Here is a 23,337-nt window from a genome sequence, read left to right as displayed (position 1 = left end):
AGACAGTGGCTGATTTTTCTTGATGATCTTGTACTACTGTCTGTTCTAAGAACTTTTTATATTTTATGTATTTATCTTCACAAAAAAACCATGAATCCATCTTCAGATTAGGACACTGAGAGCTGGAGAGGTTAAGCAACTGTTCCCAGTTCCTAGAAAACGTATGAAGGGATGAAATTGAAACCTAGCCAACTGGGTCCACCCTCTTCTCCACCACCAGCCAAAGACCACTATTGAAGATGTCCCCCAAATTCTTTACTTGTTAGCATATAGAGAACAATGTGCTCCAAGCTCAGGTATGCAACAATTAAGAAGCCAGAATTATTTTTGAGTAATTAAATTCCAGGTCCAGAGACTCTAAATTTGATCTCTTAAAACATTTGAGTCACCTAGTTCATAGACTATAGCTGTCTGGGTTACCTGAGTACAAGCATCTTCACTTCTGTTCTTGACTGATTCTCAGAACTAGATGCCTGGATAGCAATAAAATACAGAAGATAGAAAGAGATGCTATGTGCCCTCCCTGCTGACATTTGAGGTATCTCAGTAAAGAACTGCAATACATTCTTACTTAAAAAGCAGGGAGTTGATAAGATAACTTTTATTTTTATAATTCCACAAGAGGAAAGCAAGCCAATATGTTATATAGTGGAGGGAAATTATAAAATACTAATTAGTCCAAAATGGATAGAATGGGTGCCCAACAAGATAGGTCCTCCCAGGATAACTCTTAAGCCCTGATCTTTCCCCTCTAGTACAGACTCACATAATAATTGACTGACTAATCTAGGGCTCATTTTCCTTAGATTTCCATTCAGTATCTGGAGCTGTTATGATACTTTAATTAACTAAGGTTTTAATGACTACAGAGCAGCAACATGTCATTCCATAGAGTCCACACGTTCTTTACAAGAGCTGACACCTGCTTGTGACATAGGTTCTCAGTCTGAGATGGCTAGCTCACATGAAGAGAAATCAAACCCAGGATGGACATGAGTCAAAGCAGGTCTCTAAAATCAACACAATGGCCTCCAGATAACAGTGGGTAGAGGTAAGAGAATTCATAGAGAATTACTGAGATGAAGAGGACACTCACTGGAAGAGACACAGATGCTGGAGGCACTCGAGTTCAGGAAAGCACATATCGGGGCACAGCCTGCTGTGGACCAACAATTCTCAAAATTTAATATGCATACAGATGACCCGCAGATTTAGTTAAGATGCAGATTTTGGTTCAGAAGACGTGAAGTAGGGCCTGGAATTCTAGATTTCTAATAACTTCCCAGTGATGTCCATGTTGCTGATCTGTAGCTGATTCATGGAGAGGCTGGGCTGCAGAACGGACGGAACGACAGGCCTGTGGTGTCACTGGGCAGTGTAACAGGAGGCCTGCATACCACCCCTGAGAGTAAGCAGAAGGGCAAGCACTCAGACAGCTTTGGAAAGGAGCCCAAACACAGGGCTTGATCCTCAGCGCCGAAGCATATACTCAGCTGCTTGAGTTCACCTAAACACTTTATTAAAGAGCTTTTATGCTGGCCCTAGTTCTTGTGTGGCACAGAGTCGACCCCCTAGCCTCTATGTAAAGGAGATATTGTGGTGCATGATAAGAGCAGGGCCCTAGAGTTGCATCATGTGCAAGTGGAGTTTCCATCATCTTCCCATTTTGACCTGATCAGTTTTTTTTTTCTATGAATCATTCTTTTCCCTTCTTTGTAAACCTGGGTTTGGGGGAATACCTCTTCTGCTACATTAATCAGGAAAGGCTAATCACTTTTAGAACAACTCCCAAAATAAAATTGCATAACGTAACATGGCTTTATTTCTTCTTTGAAGGATAGTTCAATAATGGCATTTGGCAGTTGGTTTTTGATGCAGTAATTTAGGAATTCAGGATCCTTCCTTCTCATGGCTGCATCTGTTTCTGTATCATTTCATCTCCTATTTCAGCTGGTGGATGGGCACGCATAGGAAGAAGCATTCAGGAGGATTTTCATCAGCCTGGTTGAGACGTGGCACATATCAATTCTACATGTGTCCAACCACATAAAACTTTGTCACTTGGCACAATTTCCCTTCCAGGAAGGCAAGAGACTGTAGTCTATCTTTGTGGTCCAAACAAAGAAGAGATGAGTTTGGGGAAATTCTATCCTATGCTTTCTCAACCAGAAAATTAAGTCTTGATGCCCTATGACACCCCTGACATGAAATGAATTAACTTCTCTCCTATGCATGTAGAATGGAGTTGTCTACGTGCTCTCCTTAGAAAAATTGAGAAAATCATCATTCAAGTCTTTTTGTGTAGCATGTGGCCAGTCTCTGCTGGACCTGCATACCACAGAAAGTGGCTAGAAGATCAAATGAGGAAACACATGGAAATACCCTTAAGCTACACAGGACCACATGAATAAAAGCTGCCACAGAAGAGATTCAGGCTGCGGTGGGGGAAATAAAAGCCAGAGTAATAGGAGAGGTACCAGGTTCCATGTAAGTCGGTTCCTTTTCTCTGCATGCCTTTTGCAATATTTTAAACTTTCTCTCCTACCTGATGGCCTCTAAAGTCGTTTTCTCCACAAAGTGTTCTTGAACCCTTCCCACAAGCTCAATATGTCACTCATCTCTCTGTAAACTCCAAGCAACATAATTTATTCCTCAATTGACATATTGCATGTGTGCAGTTACTTAATGATATACTTGCCTCCCACTAAGAACAGAAGTCACTTTGTATTCCTCCCTCTTTGCTTGGCACATAGTATTAAACATTCAATTCACATGTTCTGAAAAGCTTTAGGGTTTTTGTCAGAGCAGAGAGCTCTGTTGTCTGGATTAAATGAAGGTTCTGTAAGCAGGTTCACATTCTCTGAGGTTCAAGGGCAGGGTACCCAGGAGCTGTCTCGTATTTCTCACCCTGATACAGTTCATTTGTTAGGGTTATCCTTAAACTGCTCCTTACACGTATTCAGAAATTGATCCAAGGGGAAAAGCAATTGATGGGAGATGGCAAACATAGTGACAATGGTCTCAGAAATTAAGGTAAGCTAGTGCCAATGATCCAAAGGGGCTAAGAAGGTTTCTGCTATGTTCTCCAAATTGTATTTCATAGATATCTACATACAGCACTAAATTTGAGTACACAATGGCTCAAATATGACTGAGAAGTACATTTTCCCATCACTCCATCTTATCTGAGCAAACAATTTTGTTCCCTAGAATGGTTTAGAGCTATGGCTTATGTCCCTAGAAGAACTCCATTGAAAAGATAAAGATAGAAGACTGATTTCTCCATCACTCACTGATGAGTGCAAGAGATGAGGAATCCGTCTTGCAAACCACCTTCCTCAATTTAGTTGCACCAGAGAAGCAAATAAATGTGTGTTTTATCAACTTAATCTCCTGAATTCTGTGCAAGTCTAGCCCAGCAGCTGACTGTGACAAGCCATCAGAAGTCTCTTCTTAATTTTATATTTCCCCATTTCAGAATTGCTTGACAAATGATTATAGCTGACAGCTTTTAATCCATGTAAAAGCCATCATTGGTGATGAGCGCTTTGGAAGAATTGAATGTACATTGTCCTACTTGTGCATCCTTTTACCTGCTTTTTAATCAACAGATATGCCACACACTGACAGAGCTTTTCATCACATACTCTATTCAGTGCTTCAGTATAATTTTACTGCTGGTACATGATAAACAGCAAAGATGCACCCCCTACTACAAAAACAGATTTATTAATAAATAGCTGACACTTTGTACTTTTGCAGAATACCAAAGTAATTAGTGACAACAGTGCAATGATTTTCAATACCTGCAGAGCAAAATATCACATTGATTCAAGCTCAAAGCTTTCTCTAATAACAGCCAAGGAATTGTCTACTGTGTTTGGTCAATTCTTTTAAATAGCAAATGGTGAAAAAGAAAATACATCAAGAAAAATGCTTTGAATGCCCTTCCCCTTGGTTCGACTGGATATATAAACCAACTTGCCAATATAGAATAACTGGTAGGCTAACAACATAAATAATTATTTTGTTTTTACAATCTTATGTTTGCATATATATGTATATGTGCATATATATGTATTTTATTAACACATATATAGGATATATATTACCAATATATTTCATCATCTCAGAATTTCATGTTAAATTGAGATAGTCATTTGATTTCAAAGCAAAGGGTTCACTGTAGAAGAATATGCAACATTTAGATCATGAAATTTTAGAATCACAAAGCCATCAGACTATGAGCCAGAAGAAATTCAAAGAAATGGACTAGTCCAGCTTCTTCCCTGGGGAAATAAAATGTTTTTCCTAGTCTAGACCTCATCTAAATGACACACTATTATAGTTCACACACTGAAGCCAGTGAAGAGAACATGATTACACAGCAAAGAAGAACTTGTGATCGATCAGGAATGCTGCACTCTCCAGTTCTCAGCACCGTCCCCCGGGGACTCTACCTTCTGCCATCTGGGCCCTGTCTACCCAGTCCTGGGCACTGTTCTAGGTGCTGGGGAAGCGGCAGTGAACACACACAGACAGCATTCCTGCCTTCACGGGCCTTTTCTTATACTCAAAAGAGACAGACCTTAAATACATAAGAAAATAAGTGGTATTTTAGGAAGTGATAAATGTTACGTAGAAAAGCAGGGTAAGCAGAATGGGATTTACAAAGGAATGGGGAAATAATAGACTGCTATGTTTTGAATAATATGGTTAAAGAAAACCTCATTGATAAAATGATGAATGAGTAAAGGCCCGAAGGAAGGGAAGAAGGGAGTCATGCGGCTTTCTAGAGAGAGAGAGAGAGAGAGAAAGAGAGCTCTAGACAGTGATCCCAAGGTAAAAGCACACTTACTATGCTCACATGCATGTCTGCCACATACTAATTTTTCTCTGATTTATGTGACCACATTCTGTTCCTTTTGATTTCTTCACGGAAACTGCATTTTCTTGTTTCTGTCAGAGACTAAGATAGCTCTACAGATCATCACCTGCTTCTGCCATGGCTCCTGAATTTTGAAGCTGGTCCACCGTGGAGTCACTTTCTCCCCTTCTATTCCCACCTCCCAGTGTAAATGTCACTTTCCCCCTCCAATGCCCAGTTCCCCTCAGGACACCTCCCAGCTCCTCAGCTCAGAAGAGTCATACCTAACCTGTCTTGTATATTCAACACCTGAGGCTATTTGACCCAATTTTTTCCTTTGAATTTTAGTTCTACTTTATGCTTAATCATAAAGTAGAGATGATGATGGGAAAGGACTGTTGATATGCAAATTACAGAGTGGGTGTGTACCTTAACTAGACTCACAAATCAAAACTATGCCTCTTTATTTACCAGTCACTGGGTACTCACTCTGTGCTAAGCTTTATGCTAGATGTTGGGGGTACTGAAAATGACTTGTCCTTAAAGTGCCTTCAAGAGACTGTTATTATTATTATTATTGTTGTTGTTGTTATTGTTGATTTTAGAGAGAGAGAGAGGGAGGAAGAGAAACAGTGAGAGTGAGAAAGAAACATCAATTTGTTGTTCCACTTTTTTATACATTCGGTGGTTGATTCTTGTATGTGCAGCTGGAAATTGAACCAGCAACCTTCCCTTTTCAGGGACAACACTCTAACCAACTGAGCTACCCAGTCTAGACAAAGGACTGTTCTTTTCCATAAGCAATCCCCATCTGTCCCCGGGTAGCTCCATCCTAGTCCTCTCCACATATGAGTATTTTGGGGAGGGGTTGTCTTGTGCATGTGTGTGTGTTTCGATGTGGCCAGCACTGTGCAATGTGTCAGGTGACAGAATAAAAAAAAAGCAACAGAGAATTTCTCCTGAGGAGTTGCAGCTGAGTTGGTATGACAAGATATAAATATATACCTGGAAGGTTACAGAGCAGTACACCATGAAAACCATAGTTCCAAACCACAGTGAGGGTACAGCGAAACAAAGATGACTGATTCATGCTTCCAGGCAGTTGCCAGCTCATCTACTCTAAGGCATTTTGAATCCCTAATGTGCAAGGGGGCCAGCAGCATCGTTGGTCACAGGGCTTGGGCTCCTATCAGAGATTTTCTTTATTATTTGCTATAAATAGCAAAAGTAAATTTTCTAAAATACATTTCCTATGAACTCTATTTTTGGAAGTATAAACATATATGCTTCCTTGTCAATCTAAACTTTTGTTGCAGGTACATAGGTATAGGAATCCCATTAGCCGGTTTTCATTACAACTAATGATCTCAGTAGTTCTGCTGTATTGGTGTCTTTTTGAATCCTGCATGCTCATTATTTGGTACAAGTTGAGAAAAACGTCTGTGGCAGAACTTCGAGCTATTTTTTAAATCTTTCTTCAAAGAAATTCTGTGCTTCTGCCAAGCTCCCTTATCTGAGAAACTGCCCCGCCTCTTCCACGACCCTGAGACAAGGGCCGCTGTCACGGTCCGCCCTGTCTGCGCCTCTCCTTCGTTCTCCCGCCGTTCCTGTTAGCATTCCACGCATGGAAACCGCTCCACCAAGCCTCACCCTGTTCAGTCTGAAGTAAATACATAGAATAATATATGCAGATATTATCTTTTCTGGTTGAAAAGCTCTAATGAAAAAGGAACCCCTGTGCCAAAGCAGGAATATTAAACTTAGAAGTGAAGGAGCAGCTCTGCCTCTATGGCGGGCCCAATTTTGCTCAAAAAGATAGGATTCGAATAGGTATACTTTTCAGGAGTCATTGTTTATTTGCAGGCTAACCAGCCTATGTATTATTTATCCTCATGTCAAATTATTCTCTCTGATGTGATTTTGAACATCCTGGGCAACATTAAGTCTGAATTCTTATCTGCTAAAAACCCAGGATTCTCTGTGCATAGCCATTATTAACCTGTCCCCGATTTGCTGACAGCAGATATGATGGAGGATCTTCAGGGAGAGAGTCTTTCTAATGACCATCCCATGCAAATCCAGTGATTGGCCAGGCGTGACCAGCTAGATCCTGGAGGAGATGATGACAAGTTTCCTTCAGTAGTGTGGGAAAATCCTCCTCCTTGCTTGAGATGCTGCATTAACAGGGCAGCTCATGGGAGGAGCCAATATGTGCTTCGAACTTCGCTCATGGTAAAGAGTAACCATTTAATATTTTAGTGCCTGAATATCACCCAGTGTTAATTAAGTGAATAAGTTAATACTCTTCTATTTCCATCTTTATGTGCCTTTTAAAATGGTGGTTTTCCCTTTGTGAGATCTATTTCAAAGCATTAACAAAGTCCAGCATGAGTCTGGAGATCATGGCCCTACGGCCTAGTCCTCACATTGCCCGAGCGTGGGTGTGAGGTCTGTCTCTGAGTTATGGAAACATGCCTTTTGTGTTTCAAGTGTTCCTGTCCACACCACTAAAATTGCCCTTCCCTCAGTTCCTAAGAAGCATCCTAGGCCCCTTTGACTGTTGAGGAATATAGGTCAGTTACTAATTTTGCAGGTCATTTATTCTGCAGGGGTTTTGTCTGTCCTCTACTTTCCACAGTTCTTTCTCTCACCAAGCCTTAATTGTGTAAACTAAGAAGGCAGATGGTAAACCAAATGGTGAACTTTGATAACTCAAAGGAGGAAGTAGGACTGGAGGTGTGTTCTTCCCTTGTCTATAAATATCTTCTATTAATTAGGTTGACAAAGATTAACTAAGTATGTCTTCTTTGCCATGCACAGTGTTAAGCTCCATATGCATCTTCATAAAGCTTGCCATCTGTTACCAAAATATGCATCAAACATGGATATAAGCTCATCCACACCCACTGGTATACCAGATATTTAACCTATCTTCAAGATTTCATTTATATCCACTTCTCATAATCACCATTTCCTTTAATATCTATCCTCTCTCATATTTCCTAAACTGCGGTACTTCAAATTTGATACACTATGCCTACAGAGGGTTCACAAATGTAACATAATGTCAGCTTATTTATTCAATTATTCATCCAAGAAGCATTGCATGAAGGAAATAGAAAGGACCTTAGCTACAATCCCTTTACTCCAGGTGTTCATAATCTGGTTGTGGTGACCAGGGAGTTACGTATGAAACATGGGGCAGTAACAGAGGGAGCCCCATAGGAGGCCAGACAAGCTTGAGCAAGTGTGGGCTGGGCAAGGAGACCAGGCAGCACATGGGTCTGGAAACTGAAGTGTTCCTTCCACCTGCAGAGCAGAGGAGAGACTGAAATTCATTAGACCCTAGTGTGTGGTATTTATTTTTGCTCTTTAATCATTTATATATATGGTATCCCTCATGATTTTCACATCCACCCCAAACTAAGTTATATACAATAGGATGTGAATACTCAGGATATTTAAGATGCCAATTTTATCTTCTAAGTTGTAGTCCTTTCTCTCAGCATTTTTCAAGATGTTGTAGTTGGGTTAATAGGTGAGACCACTAAGCATTCTTGATTTGGGCATATTTTCTTATCTCTAAAAAAGAAACCTTCATTAATCTAACAAGTACTCACTTAGAATGTATGCTTTACACAAGGCTGTGAAGGGCTCTTTCAGAGAGATAATAGAAGTAAAGGCACAAGCCTAGTAGAAAGAGCATCAAACTAGGAGTCCTTGAGGCTGAGGTCAGCCCTGGGTCCTCTAGCTACTAATCACTTTGAACAGATCATTTAAATCCTCTCAGCTCCAGTTTTCTCATTTAGAGAATGGGAACTATTATATTTGCCTCACCTTCATGATGAGGTTACTATAAACCTGAGACATATAACAGATGTAAAAAGGTCTTATAATTATTGAAGTGCTCTCAAAAATTCTCCAGATTTCAAAACCTATTCCATGAGATAAAAAAAAGACAAAAACAAAACCTCACTATCATTATGGATGAACTCTTCAGTTGAAACACACACATATATACATAGATTGTATGCATATTTATACACATTTACTCAGTTTTATGTATATTCATATGCATACACAGTTCTATCTCTCTATATATATTTATATGTATATGTTATATTTATATACCATAAATATATGAATGAAACAACTGGGAATCAATTCTGAGTTTAAATTGAATTAATATGCCAAGGCAATAACAGTTTCTGGAATTGCTAACATATCTAAAAGTACAAGAATAAAATGTGCAGGAGAATGATGCCCAGAATCCTTTCTGGCAGAGATATAAACCCGTGTGAGCTTTGAAGGAAGTGAAGGAGGATGGTTTGCCCCACCAGGCTGAGACGACGTCCTTGCACTGTGACTCACTTAACTGCGGTTATGTGTTTCCAACACAGCCTCCCAATGCCTTTTGAAAAGATCTATTTTTCAACTTCCTTTGGATAGAGCAGTCAGCAGCCATCTAAGAGGCATCTGTTTTGTATATTCAAATGGCTATACCCTTGGGTAAACGGGGACGGGAGTCTTACTACACGGTGGTTTAAAAAGGCAGAGTCACCTCAGTTCCAGACATAAGATTTAACAATCTGAGGTGAATTCATTATAACTCTATTCACTTAGACACAAAATGTCATTGCTCATGACTCAGTAAATGAAGTGTAATTACCAAAAGTACATAAATGATAAGAGCTGAAAATTTTCTCCTCCTGATCATGCTCATGACAAGAAGCAATTTCACATATCTAAATAACTGATCACCGGAGAGAAACACCCAGGACAGACCAAACACTCCAGACAGAAAGTCAACGTTAAAGATCATGTCAAATAATTAGTCTTTTGAGAGATCCTGGGCTTTCTGACAACTGCTAAAATCCTAATGTGAGTTTCACTATCGCTTAGGAAATAATGTAACTCACACTGAAATTTATTTGAAGACATAGAAACCTGGGAAATGTGACTGGAAATGCCTCTCATGGCCCTTTGCCTTCTAAACCAAGAGCTTTGACCCTTTTAATCATAACCAGTGATTTCCTATAATTCCTTTCTTCTGGGGATTTCAGTCCTCTGTGGTGCAAAGATTACAACCAAACAATACTCTGATTGCTTCTAATAAAATATTTATAAATTTATAAAATTCTTCTCATGACAGTCAAGTGAAGTCAAGCACACCATTCTGTGTGTATCCAGGAAATCCCAAGCCAGTCCTTTATCTTCTTCAGCTTTGCACCACTGAATGCTCAATTTTTAAGCATTATTAGAGGAAAAAAATTATTCTGTCAAGCACTTCTCGCAGAGAAAATCTGCCTAAATGACTTCTTATTCTTAAAATGATGCCAATTCCTTCCCTAAAACTGTATGCACTACTCAATGATATATGATTAGAAATTATGAGGCCAATTTTCCAAAGGTGTTCCTTCATTTGCATCAGCAAAAAGAGTACTTATAATTGTCCATGCAAATCAAGGACTTTCATATGCAAATGCTATATGTGGATGTAATTATGCTGCTCCAATACACGGATTGAGGTTTTAATCTGTTATACAAATAAGTGTGTAAATATGCATTTGTATTTTTAGTTCCACTAGAAAAAAATTGTGTCCATATGTGTAACTATTGAAAGGAACAGAAATGAATGGACCATCAGGGGTCGCCTATTACATTCCAGTAACATTATTTTCATTAGCCAATGCGTTATAAATAGAACTGCCTCTCTCTTCTCACCTCATCTCCTGTTGCAGAATCTGGATCACTGAGCCAGACTTTGTCTTCGATATGATAAATTCAGACTGTGGAGCCTAGTTTCCTCCACTTTGCATTTGGGTTACCATTGTGTCTACCCAACCTCCAGCCTTCCAGACATGCCTAAACTCCATGTGAGGTGGCTTCTCAGTAGGTGCCTCAATCTCTTATAAATCAGACTATGCAGTTCATGGTGGGGGGGGGTCACTTGCTCAGCCTAACAGAAACTCAATTCTAATCCAATGGGAATACATGTTGCATAAATGTTTGCCCAAATCAGTTACCCCAGAGAAAATAATTTTTAAAGGGATGATTTTTTGTTCTAAAAATCTAAACCATTCAGCCGATACAGAACTAAAGACTATTTTTATACCACAATAAGCTAAGAACTTCCACTTTCAAGAAACATTTTTCTCCACACTATGAAGCAGTACAAAGTGACAGATCTATTTATTGTAGAAGATGCTGGTACTAATTGACGAGGTGGTTTATTTCTGTTTGACCCAGAGGATGTTTCCCTGGATAGACAGATTAGGCAGTGTTGTCAAACCAGGAACATTTCTCCTATCTTCTTCTATTCTCCCCGTGGACAGTGAAAACTAATGACTGGAATAGATTTGCCTCGTTTGACTACAGATCATATCCTATGTTACACAAAATGGAAAAAGAGATTTACAAGTAACAGTTAGTGATCTTCTTACTGGAAAACTTGATGATATAAGCTGTGACAATATTTTCAATTTGAAAGTGAAGCTCATGGTCTGAATAATTATATTTATCTTGCTTTCAGGGACAAAGAAAAAGTGGGATGATGTGACCTAGAAGAAAGATGTTAAAATTACCAGAATATTTAAATAGCTTTGTCGGGACAGTGAGACAGAATACTGAAATAGTAGACATTGTTAGAGCAAGTCAAAGAATAAGAGGAGAAACATGGATATAATTCTTAAATTTCTAAGAATCTGTGGGTGAAGAAGGGGCTACATGCTGAACGTGACAAGCTCAGAGAAAGCCTGCATGGTGGCCTTTACAGACTCAGGGACCTAAAGTAACCACACAGGATGGTCTGAAATGAAAACTTTTTAACTAAAAGCAGTTTATGGTGAGTAGTCATGTCCTAGGGAGTTATTCTCTATCTGTACTAAGGTCAATGCTTGCTTTGAAGCCTGTGTGTTGTCTTTTGCATTTACAATAATGTACCTGATAACATGCCTTTGAAATGTAGGGGTGATCTTTTTCTGCCCCCCAGAGCAGGCATCCCATCTGAGCAGGAACCAACAAACCTCTTTGTTGTTATTAATATCATGTTAATTAGTTTATCTATTTTATGCCTCCTTATGTAAAAGAAGTTTCAGTATACACATTTTTATTTTTTATCCAATCTCAGATTTCTCCATTTTGCTTTCTCCTGCCCCCGTAATCTGTCACCAATAAATTTCATGTAGCCCCTTTATGTTTTTCCCTTTGCTTCTAATGTATAAAATCAGTGGTGAAACTGCCATTTTTAGGAGTATTTTCGCAGTCTGTTGGGACTCTGCTTCCTGTCGATAGTCTACAGTTTGGCTCAAATAAACTAAAAAATTCTTACAGGTTTGAAAGATTTGTTGTTGTTATTTTTTTTATATTGACAAACCCTAACTGGTCCATGGGTCACATAAGAGATTCTGGGACTTCCCAGAACTATTTGGGAGGAAGGATTGGTGAATGTACAATTGTTTTTGTAATTGTTATTGAAATGCTATTCCTGGTACCGTAGTGGTACAGCTCAGCATAGGTGAATTACAATAACAATTCTACTGGCAATTTCTACTCAATTAGTACAAGTAAACCTTCATAGTACTTTCATGGATAAAGCACCATTATTAATTTTGACAAAATCTAAAATGGTTGTTGGACATTCAGACCTGGTTCAACTTCACTCAAATTCAACCCTGGGTAATAGCATTTGCTATTTTAAAAGCATTTAAAATTTTTATTAGACTCAAAACTTTTCATTGCTTCATCTTATCCCTGTGGCAATAGCACCACACCAGTCTATCTCATCAATCTGGACTGGAAGTCACAAAGGCCATTGTAGATGGTAAAAACAGGGGTAGGATACAATGAAGATAAGATGGCAAATGGAATGCATGTGTTTGTCCTTTCAAAGGGGCATAATGGATAAATAAAAACACAATGGTGGATCAGATATCATTCTGCTTAGAAATGTGTGTTTTTCATTACAGTGAGAGATATTTGTATTATGGGATCTTGCAGGAGATATAAACAAAATAGAAAGAGAGTTCTGGCTTCATGATAGTGAGATATGCTTGTTCTCTGTGGAATGACAAAAAACCATCAGCTCCACTTTAATAATTTAAGATGGGGAAATAAGATAATTGTAAAATACAGAGCAAAGCCTAATCCCCAGTGTCTAACTATAGAATCTTCTCCTCTTTATAAAGGCAGCTACAGCGATATAATTTATCACCCACCCATTTAAGTAGATGCATTCCGATAATTTCCCAAGATTGTTCTTAATGGAACTATCTGCGTATCAGTCAAAAATATCACAAAATCCAATGTTAATCCCTTGTCTGATAGAAGTTAAAAGACAGTTTGATCTTGCCTGCTGTCAACCAGCCCCAGCGTGCATTGTGTTCTCTCTCTCTCTCTCTCTCTCTCTCTCTCTCTCTTTCTCTCTCTCTCTGATTTCCATCACAGACAATTTTATCTCTCAGAAGAGCCTGAAGTATAATCACATTGTAATACAACAGAGGTTGTGTGTACTTTAAGCAAATACTTCTCTTTGGGAAAAACCTCACTTGGTCTTATTCCCTACGGGGACTGGCAGGCCCCCCAGCTCCTGCCACTCAGCACCAATACATCTCAGCATCAAGCAGTTAATAGATATTGACACATGAAGCACTTTTCCTTAATAGATCTGTATTTACATCTAGCTTGTTTCAAGTTCAATTTGCAAGGGAGCTTTATCTTGGTTGCTATCAAATATGCTACTTACCCTGCCGTTTCCACCTGACAGCACCTGATGGTACAGATCTCACTGCAATGAAAGCCACAGCTGCCTTCCCTGCTGGTACCGGCCTAATGGGCTATCACACAATCATGTCTGTACTCACACTGCTTCCTGTTCCCTCCCCTCATCGGTGGTCAAATTTCTCTTCAGTGCTCAGCTGAGAGGTCACTCCTTTACCAAGCCTTCCTTGTCCTTGAGACTTACTGTGCAATTGACCACATCGTCCCTTGGAGCATCATCTCAAAAAGAGCACCTGTGACATATGTTTGTCTTGATTTATTCATGACCTTGCCTCTCTCCAGTCAGGGTTTAAGACCTTTGGAGGCAGAAATGCGTCTGTATCCAAGCTTGCCTCCCTAGCACAAAGTACTCTGCCGGCACAAAGTGAGCGCTCGATATACGAATCTTTGTGGGATCTTTGCAGAAATAAGATATTATTGTTTATATCAAAATTTAGTTTAAAAAAAATTCCTAAACTACCATCTGTTCACATTAACAATCATTCCCCTTACCTTTCCAATCTGCATTTTTAGTATTTTCTCCATGTCCATTATATTTGTTCTCAAGGTTTTTCAAAATCTTTACTTGGTTCCAAATCGCATAACTCAGCTTCTCAGGGCAATATGATGAACTCTGGATTCATGATATTAGTCCCAGTAACAAGGCTTGGAGAAAAAGTCACTCATCACTTACCCCAAAAGTACAATTTCTCAGCCCTGTCACTCTACCAAGTGTCTGAACATGATGGTGAACCAAATATAAGTGAGCATGTGATCTTATTTCCCTTCCTCTTCCCTTTGTGCATTGAGTAAGTCAGCAATCAACAAGGAGCCTACTGTGTTTTATACACCATGCTAGACATTAGAGAGTTAAAAGACAAACAAAAAACCCTAATAAAACAGTGTCACATCCTAAAAAAGTTCATTTCCAAGAAAATTAGTTTATTGTCACAAAACTTATTATGAAATGTATGATAAGAATAGTGTTTATTCTAAAGGAGCTCAAGAAAGGAATTTACTGACACAAAAACTTCTTATGAGATATATAATAGGAGTTCTGATGGAGATAAATGCAGAAACTAAGGAAAAGAAACAGGAGACTTCAGGGGTACCTTTCATTTATAATGCCCTGTAGAGCTCCTAGAATGATGTTTGTGTGAAAAGCAGCAACTATTTCCTCTGGCTCTTACATCTACTTTTTAGGCCCTGGCCGGCTAGCTCAATGGTAGAGCATTGGCCTGGTGTGTAAAAGTCCTGGGTTCAATTCCCAGTCACAGCACACAGGAAAAGCAGCAATCTGCTTCTCCACCCTTCCCACTCTCCTTTCTCTCTATCTTTCTCTTCCCCTCCTGCAGCCAAGGCTCCATTGGAGCAAAGTTGGCCCAGGCACTAAGGATGGCTCCTGAGGATGGCTCCTGAGAACAGCTCCTGAGAACGGCTCCATGGCCTCTGCCTCAGGTGCTAGAATGGCTCCGGCTGCAGTGGAACAATGCCCCAAATGGGCAGAGCATTGCCCCCTGGTGGGCATGCTGTGTGGATCCTGGTCCGGTGCATGCAAGAATCTGACTGCCTCTCTGCTTCCAACTTCGAAAAAATACAAAAAAGTAAAACCCCAAAAAACAAAACAACTACTTTTCAACTGACACCAAAAGGCGTCTTATTTTCACTAATATTCTAACAGACTGATTTAAATGATTTAAACACACACAACAACAACAACAAAAACAGCAGTCCCTTAATCTATTAGATGCCAAGGCATTTTCTCCACCTCATTTGTCTAGTTCTTAGCCACTGTTCTTTTATTTACTTATTTTTTGTTTTTTTAGAGAGAGGGAAAAGAAGAGGGGAAGATAGAAAGAGAGAGAGAGAGAGATCAATTTGTTGTTCCAAATATTTATGCATTCATTGGTTGATTTTTGTATGTGGCCCAACCAGGGATCAAACTCACAACCTTGGCATATCAAGATGATGCTCTAACCAACTGAGCTACCTTGCCAGGGAAGGCCATGTTATTTTAGTTGACATAAATACTATTATGTTATTTGCATTGGTTGACAAATTGAATTGATCATGAATTCAGATGCCCTTACTTCATTTAACTTTATTGTCAGCATAAATGGCTCATGGAACACTCAACTAAATGTTTAATAATCAGCCATAACATATTACCATCTGTCCAATATTTGTCTAGCCTAGTGATAAAAAACACTATCACTATACCAGTGGCATCCAAAACTATAATGTTGACAACTATCTCAATTCACTGTAGTAGTGAGTCTTGGAGTCCAGCTCCACCAGTTGGTCATGCAAAAATAGCATTTGAATATGCAGAAGTCTTACCCAGGTGCACTGACACTGGGGAAAAGTTTACATGTAGCAGTCAATAGAAATGTGTTTAAGTATAGGAGGAGATATTTGGAGACTGACTAACACTGGAGGTTTGGAGAATTTGGAAAGACAGCAGAATCATACTAGATGGTTTAAATCACCCACTGGAAGGGTTTGGATTATATGTTGTTTCTAAAGCTGAAAATGGGGGAGGAATAGCTATAGTTAAATGGCTATGCAGACAATTTTAGTGACAGATTTTGAACTGGTATCTCAGCATCTGTTCCATGCTTTCTTGCAAATCTTAAGCATTTTTTCTTTAGAAAATAAATCTATAATTTTTAAACTGGCAGCATGGTTAAACTAAACCTAAGTGTAACTACTATATATCATCTATTTGAGAACAGTTATTTACTTCAATATTCTTTCTTTTCAGAGATATAACCTAAACATATCAAAATGGTCAAGGTGGGTGTGAGTCCCTGATATACAATAAGAGATTTGGAATTCTAAAATCATCCAGAAATAGTAATCCTTCTCTAACCAACAACCAGCACTGGGAGCTGAGGTCAAAATAGAAATGCTGCCTAAATTATTAGCTACAATTCCCTTATTTGAATAACAGCTGGAAATCTGTCTTAAGCAACATGAGGCCTATAGATGTGTCTAGAAACTGTCATAAATTGGCATGTATATACAACTTGTTCCACTGTATCTCCAGGGACTATAGTCTTGTTAGTTAATCATTCTGAGTTGAAGACCAATTATCTCTAGATTATGTCTCTTGTACACTCTTACAAAGAACATAGCAAAGCCTTTAGTTTACATTTGGGAATCCCTGAGCTGCATAAGATAACAATCCTCTTTTATTCTCTTGGTCAATTTATAAATTCAGTAAAATATAAATACTCCAAAGTGATCTAAGAATTGTGTTGGGTACTAAGAAATTAAAAATTATAAAAATCTATAGCTTGATGTAGTGAAGTCAACAAGTCTCCTCCCCGATAAAGAATTATGAAGGTATATAAAATGTAGAAACAAATTTAGCACTCTGTAAATTGACTAAAAGCATAGAAAAAATCAGAAATATTTATTTATGAAAACTATTGACTGCAAATAGAAACACTGGGAATCTTTGATGCTCTTGCCAAGGTCTGCTCTCATTCCTGGTTCTCCAGTATGACAGTTCAACCAGGTTGGAGCAGGCTATCAAAACCAGCATCTCGTTGCTACTGCTAATTTGGAGTGTTGTCACTATGGATTTACAAACTAGCTAGGGTTATTAAAAGGGATTTTTAGAAAGTTGGGTGGCTATATGAGGCTTGAAAATTTCTCCCCATAGCCTAGAAAGACCCAAGGGTGTGCATTATGTGTAGTCTAGCTTAGACAGAGTGCAAGTCACTGACATAACCATAGCTGAATGTATGTAAGTACATGCCCAGAGGTGATAGGATAGACAATATTGGAAAAATTAAAGCAGAGGAGAGTTGAAGTCAGTCTAAACTATGAATGTGGTCCCAAACTCACACACGGATCCATCAGCAACAATGACAGTCCTCTTGGTTTGTCGTATTTGAGAACAACCTCTTTAAATATCAAAGAAGAAATAGGCCTATCTATCTCTGAAGAAACAGGCCAACACACAGGATTCTAACTTAAAACTAAAACAGAAAATACAAAACTGATCAGAGACATCAAAACCTATACATTTCGGGGGAGAGAGAGATTTCACAGATCTAGTCTAGGCAAGTTATATTTTTAACACATAAGCAAATAAACAAACAACATGAATAACAAAATACAAATATACAAATATAAAGTACAAATAAAATAAAAACAAAAACCATCCTCAAGGGGAGGAATGAGTCAGAACCCAGAGTTGCTATATGGAGAATGTAAAATGTCCAGTATTTCAATAAAATATTATGATATATGCAAAGAAAAAAATGTGTGACCTTAATTCAATAATAAATAAAACATTTTACTAGAAAATTTATTTGGATGTCACCAGATATAGGATGTAACAGATAAGATATGTAGGCAACTATGATAAACTTGTTGAAAAAACAACTGGAAATTCTGTTTAAATAATTTGAAAAAAAAAGTATGTCAATAAATAAACAAATAACCATAAAAAGAGAAATTATAAAAAATATATAAAGTTAAAAAAATCATTAACTGAAATTTAAAATTTACTGTAAGGGTTAAACACTATAGTTGATATGGCATAAGAAATAATCAATGAGCTTAAATATGGATCAATAGAAATGATCCAATCTAAAGAACAGAGTGAAAAAAAGATAAAGAAAATAAACAAGGTCTCAAAGATTTGTGGGACAATATGAAGAATACCAACAGAGGCGTAAAGGAGTCACAGAAGAGCACAGGTTGGGAAGGGGTTAAAAATGTTGATAAAATAATGACAAAAATATTTTAAATTTGATAAAAATCTAATGATCTATAGATATGAGACATTCAACAAAACCCAAATAGAATAAACACAAAGGAGCTATACCTAGATATTCCATGGACAAACAATTGAAAAACAAAAAGAAATGTTGAAAGCAGCAAGAGAAAAACAACTCATCATATATAAAATAACAATGGAAAATCTATCAGTGGACTTATCCTTCAAAACATTGGAGTCCAGGAGACGTTGAAATGACCTATTTAAAGTGCTGAAGGGAAAAATACATATCAAGCAAACATTCTATATCTAGCAAAATTACCCTTCAAATGTGAAACTGAAATAAAGATATGCACAGATATACAAAGACTGAGAAAAGCCATTCTTAGCTGACCTAATTTACCAAAAATATAAAAGGAAATCTTTCACGCTGAAAGGAAATGACACCAGAGGGTAGCTCAGATCCAAACTAAGAAACAAAGCACACTGGAAGTGGTAAATGCTCTGGTAAATATAAAAGACTCTCTGTATATTTCATTACTTTTTCTGTTAAATATTTAAGAGATTTAAGCTTAAATAAAGCAAAAAAGTTATAACAATGTATTTTTATTTATAATATAGAGATATAACATAAATAACAATGTTAGCACAAAAGTAAGATAAAAGGATATACATTGGAGCAAAGATTCTCTATTTTACTTCAGTTAAGTTAGTATTATTTTGAAGTAGATTGGAATATATTAAACTATATTATAATTCTGAGAGCAATTGCTAAGAACATCATTAAAATATATGGTAAAAAAATTAACATAAAAATTTAAATTGCACTTGTAAATATTGAGCTATAAAACAGTAAAGAAGGAAAAAGGAAGGAAAGAGGATAACAGATAAAAAAATATCAAAATTATAGAGGTAAAACCAATCATATTAATAATCATATTTAATGTGACTAAGCTACACAACCCCACTCAAATAGTATAGATTATCAAAGTAAAAAAAAAAATTAAATGCTGTCTACAATAGATACACAAAAACATAACTATATTTAAAATAAAATAATGGAAAAATAAAATATATAACATGCAACCAGTGACCATAAAAAAGCTAGAGTGGCTATATTTTTATCACAAAAAAGTAATCTTTAAAACCAAAAATATTATTAGGAAAAAATATGGACATTTCATAGCATTAAAAACATCATCAGGGATGTGTCAAAATTATAAATACACATACACCTGACAATAAAGCCCCAAAGTACATAAAAACTAAAAGAATTTAAAGGGGAAATAAACAGTTTAATACAACAGAGATTGCAATAGCTTACAACAGTTAACAGTCGAAGCGGAAAGAAACCAACGGGGAAACTCTCAACAAGTCGTTCTTACCTCCATCAATAGAACACTTCACCTGGAGTCTGCAGAACATACTCTCTTTTTAAGCACACATGAAACATTGTCCAGAATAGAGCACTTGCTGAGCCATAAAACAATTCTCAAAAAGTTGAAAAGATTGAAAGTATGTGAAGTATAGTTTCTAACAATTTGAAATTAAATTGAAACAAATTAATTGAAATTAAATTGAAACAAATTAATTGAAACAACAGAAACAAACCTGAGACAACACCACTACATGGACATTAAACAACACAAATAACCCATGAAATCATAAAATACTTTGAACTATTAAAACTATGAAAACACTTTATATTAGAATTTATAGAATGCAGCTAAATAAAATCTTAGAGGAGCTGAAACTTTAATTGCCTCTACAGTATCAGAAAAGAAAAAAAAGTCTCAAATTAATCACTTAGGTGTCACTTTAGCTCATTATAAAAAGAAGAGCAAACTAAAATCAAAGCAAGAAGTAGTAAAAAAAAGTACGACAGTAAATCAATAAAAAAGAAACAATAGAGAAAAACTAATAAAACCAAAAGTTGATTTTTTTAAATAATAAAATTGATAAACCCTTAGCTAGACAGACCAAGAAAATAAAACAAAAATAACATGTTACCAAAATCAGTAATGAAAAAGGGTCATCACTACCTTCCCTAAAGAAATTAAAATGTTTATGAGGAAAGAATAGCTTAACTGAATAGTAACAAATTAGATAAATCAATGTGTATGGACAAATTTCTAAAAAGATGCACATTACTAAAATTCATTCAGAGAAATAAGAAATAGAATATGAATAGACTTATAACATATAAGGAAATTAAATTAGTAATTTAAAATATTCTGAGGGAAAAAAGTTTAGGTATAAGTGGCTCCATTATGATTTATATCCAACATTAAAAAACAAACAAACAAAAAAACACCTTTCCTTTAAAAGCTCTTCCAGAAAACATAATAGAAGGGGATAGTTTCCAAGTCATTATATACATATGGTCACTATTACCATGAGCACAAACATTTACAAAAACATCAAGAAAACAACAGTGTAGACGAACAGCGATTATAAATAAAGATGCATAAACCTTTAAAAAACATTAGCACACTGAGTTCAGCAACATATAATAAAGATTATACATCACAACCAAGTGGAGTTTATACTACAAATGTAAGGGTGGTTAAATATCTGAAAATCAACCACAGTGACTGCACTTTTGGTAAAAGAAAAGGCAAAATCCACATGATAAATCTAATAGATGCAAAGAGCTTGGAGGAAAAATTCAATGCCCATTCACAGTTACATTTCACTATAAGCTGGGAATAGATAGGATCTTCTTTAGCAAACACACACACACACACACACACACACAACTTTAAATCTAACATCGCATTTAGTGGTGAAAGACTGAATGCTTTCCCCCAAAGATAAGAAAAATGGCAAACAGATTCTGCTATGTTCTCTCCATTTCTATTCAGCATTGTCCTGGCAAATTTATAATACGGCAAGGAAAAGGAAAAGGAGGAAGTGGGGAGAAATTAAACAAATCTAAAGAAACAAAAGTGTCTTCATTTGCAAATGTTATAACCTGATAAGCCCTTTCACCCATACGCAAAATTCACTAGAATGAATAAATGAGTTTAACAAGGTCACAAGGCACACAATTAATATCTAAAATCAATTGAATTCTATATACTAGCAATGAGCAATCAGAAAATAAAATCAAGAAAACAATTTGCCTGACCAGGTGGTGGTGCACTAGATAGAGCGTTGGACTGGGATATAGAGGACCCAGGTTCGAGACCCCGAGGTTGCCAGCTTGAGCGTGGGCTCATCTGGTTTGAGCAAAGCTCACCAGCTTGGACCCAAGGTCGCTGGCTCGAGCAAGGGGTTACTCCGTCTGCTGAAGGCCCATGGTCAAGGCACACATGAGAAAGAAATCAATGAAAAACTAAGGTGTCGCAATGAAAAACTGATGATTGATGCTTCTCATTTCTCTCCATTCCTGTCTGTCTGTCCCTTTCTATCCTCTCTCTGACACTCTCTCTGTCTCTGTAAAAAACAAACAAACAAACAAACAAACAAAAAAAAAAACAATTCTACTCAGAATAGCATCAAACAGAATAATGTACACTAGAGTAAAATTAACAAAAGCTATACCAGATTTATATACTATATACCATAAAGCATTGCTGAAACACATTAAATTTAAATAAATGAGGATACATGCCATGGTCATGAATTAATTTTTCCCACACTGATCTACAGTGTTAATAAAAAGTCCTTGTCAAATTCATGCAAGACTTTTCTGTAGAAAATACCAAACTAAATTTAAAATGCAAGACCTAAAATAGCCAAAACTTTTCTGCCAAAGAAGAACAAATTTGGAGGGCTTCACCTACCAGATTTTAAATTTACTACAAAGTAACAATAAAGAAGAAAATGTGGTATTAGCACAAGGAGAAGCACAGAGATCAGTGAAACTGAACTGACAGTGCATAAATAAGCCCTTTTGTTTGTGGTCATTTTTTTGACAATTGCAATTCAATTGGGATTTAAATAAATGGTACTGGTATAATTAGGTATCTACATGCAAAAGTATGAATTTAGATGCTTACCAAAATTCACTCGGAATCAGTCATTAACATTAATGTAAGAGCTGAAACTTAATGGCTCTTCAAAGAGAATATAGGAGTAAAATTTCTAGGCTTTGGGTTAGGCAAAGAGTTAGTAGATATAAAATAAAAAAATTGAGACGTATCTATAAATTAAATAACAAATTATCATATCAAAATATGTATAAAATAAATTACACTTCTTTAAATTAAAAATATTTATACTTCCAATGACACTGTTTTTTTTTTGTTTGGTTTTTTTTTTTCCATTTTTCTGAAGCTGGAAACAGGGAGAGACAGTCAGACAGACTCCCGCATGCGCCCGACCGGAATCCACCCGGCACGCCCACCATGGGGCGATGCTCTGCCCACCAGGGGGGGGTGCTCTGCCCACCAGGGGGCAATGCTCTGCCCATCCTGGGCGTCACCATGTTGCGACCAGAGCCACTCTAGCGCCTGAGGCAGAGGCCACAGAGCCATCCCCAGCGCCCGGGCCATCTTTGCTCCAATGGAGCGTTGGCTGCGGGAGGGGAAGAGAGAGACAGAGAGGAAAGCGCGGCGGAGGGGTGGAGAAGCGAATGTGCGCTTCTCCTGTGTGCTCTGGCCGGGAATCGAACCCGGGTCCTCCGCACGCTAGGCCACCGCTCTACCGCTGAGCCAACCGGCCAGGGCTTCCAATGACACTGTTAAGAAAATAAAAAAGCCTGACCAGGTAGTGGCACAATGGATAAAGCATCGGACTGGGATGCTGAGGACACAGGTTTGAAACCCCAAGTCTCCGGCTTGAGAATGGGCTCATCTGCCTTGAGCGTGGGGGTCACTGGCTTGAATGGGGGAGCACTGACATGACCTCGTGGTCATTGGCTTGAACCCAAGATCACTGGCTTGAAGACCAAGGTCGTTGCTTTGAGCAAGGGGTCACTCAATCTGCTATAGCCCCTCAGTCAAGGCACGTATGAGAAAGCAATCAATGAATA

This window comes from Saccopteryx bilineata, chromosome 6 (assembly GCF_036850765.1).
Source record: "Saccopteryx bilineata isolate mSacBil1 chromosome 6, mSacBil1_pri_phased_curated, whole genome shotgun sequence".
NCBI lineage: Eukaryota > Metazoa > Chordata > Mammalia > Chiroptera > Emballonuridae > Saccopteryx > Saccopteryx bilineata.
This window is presented reverse-complemented; position numbering follows the sequence as displayed.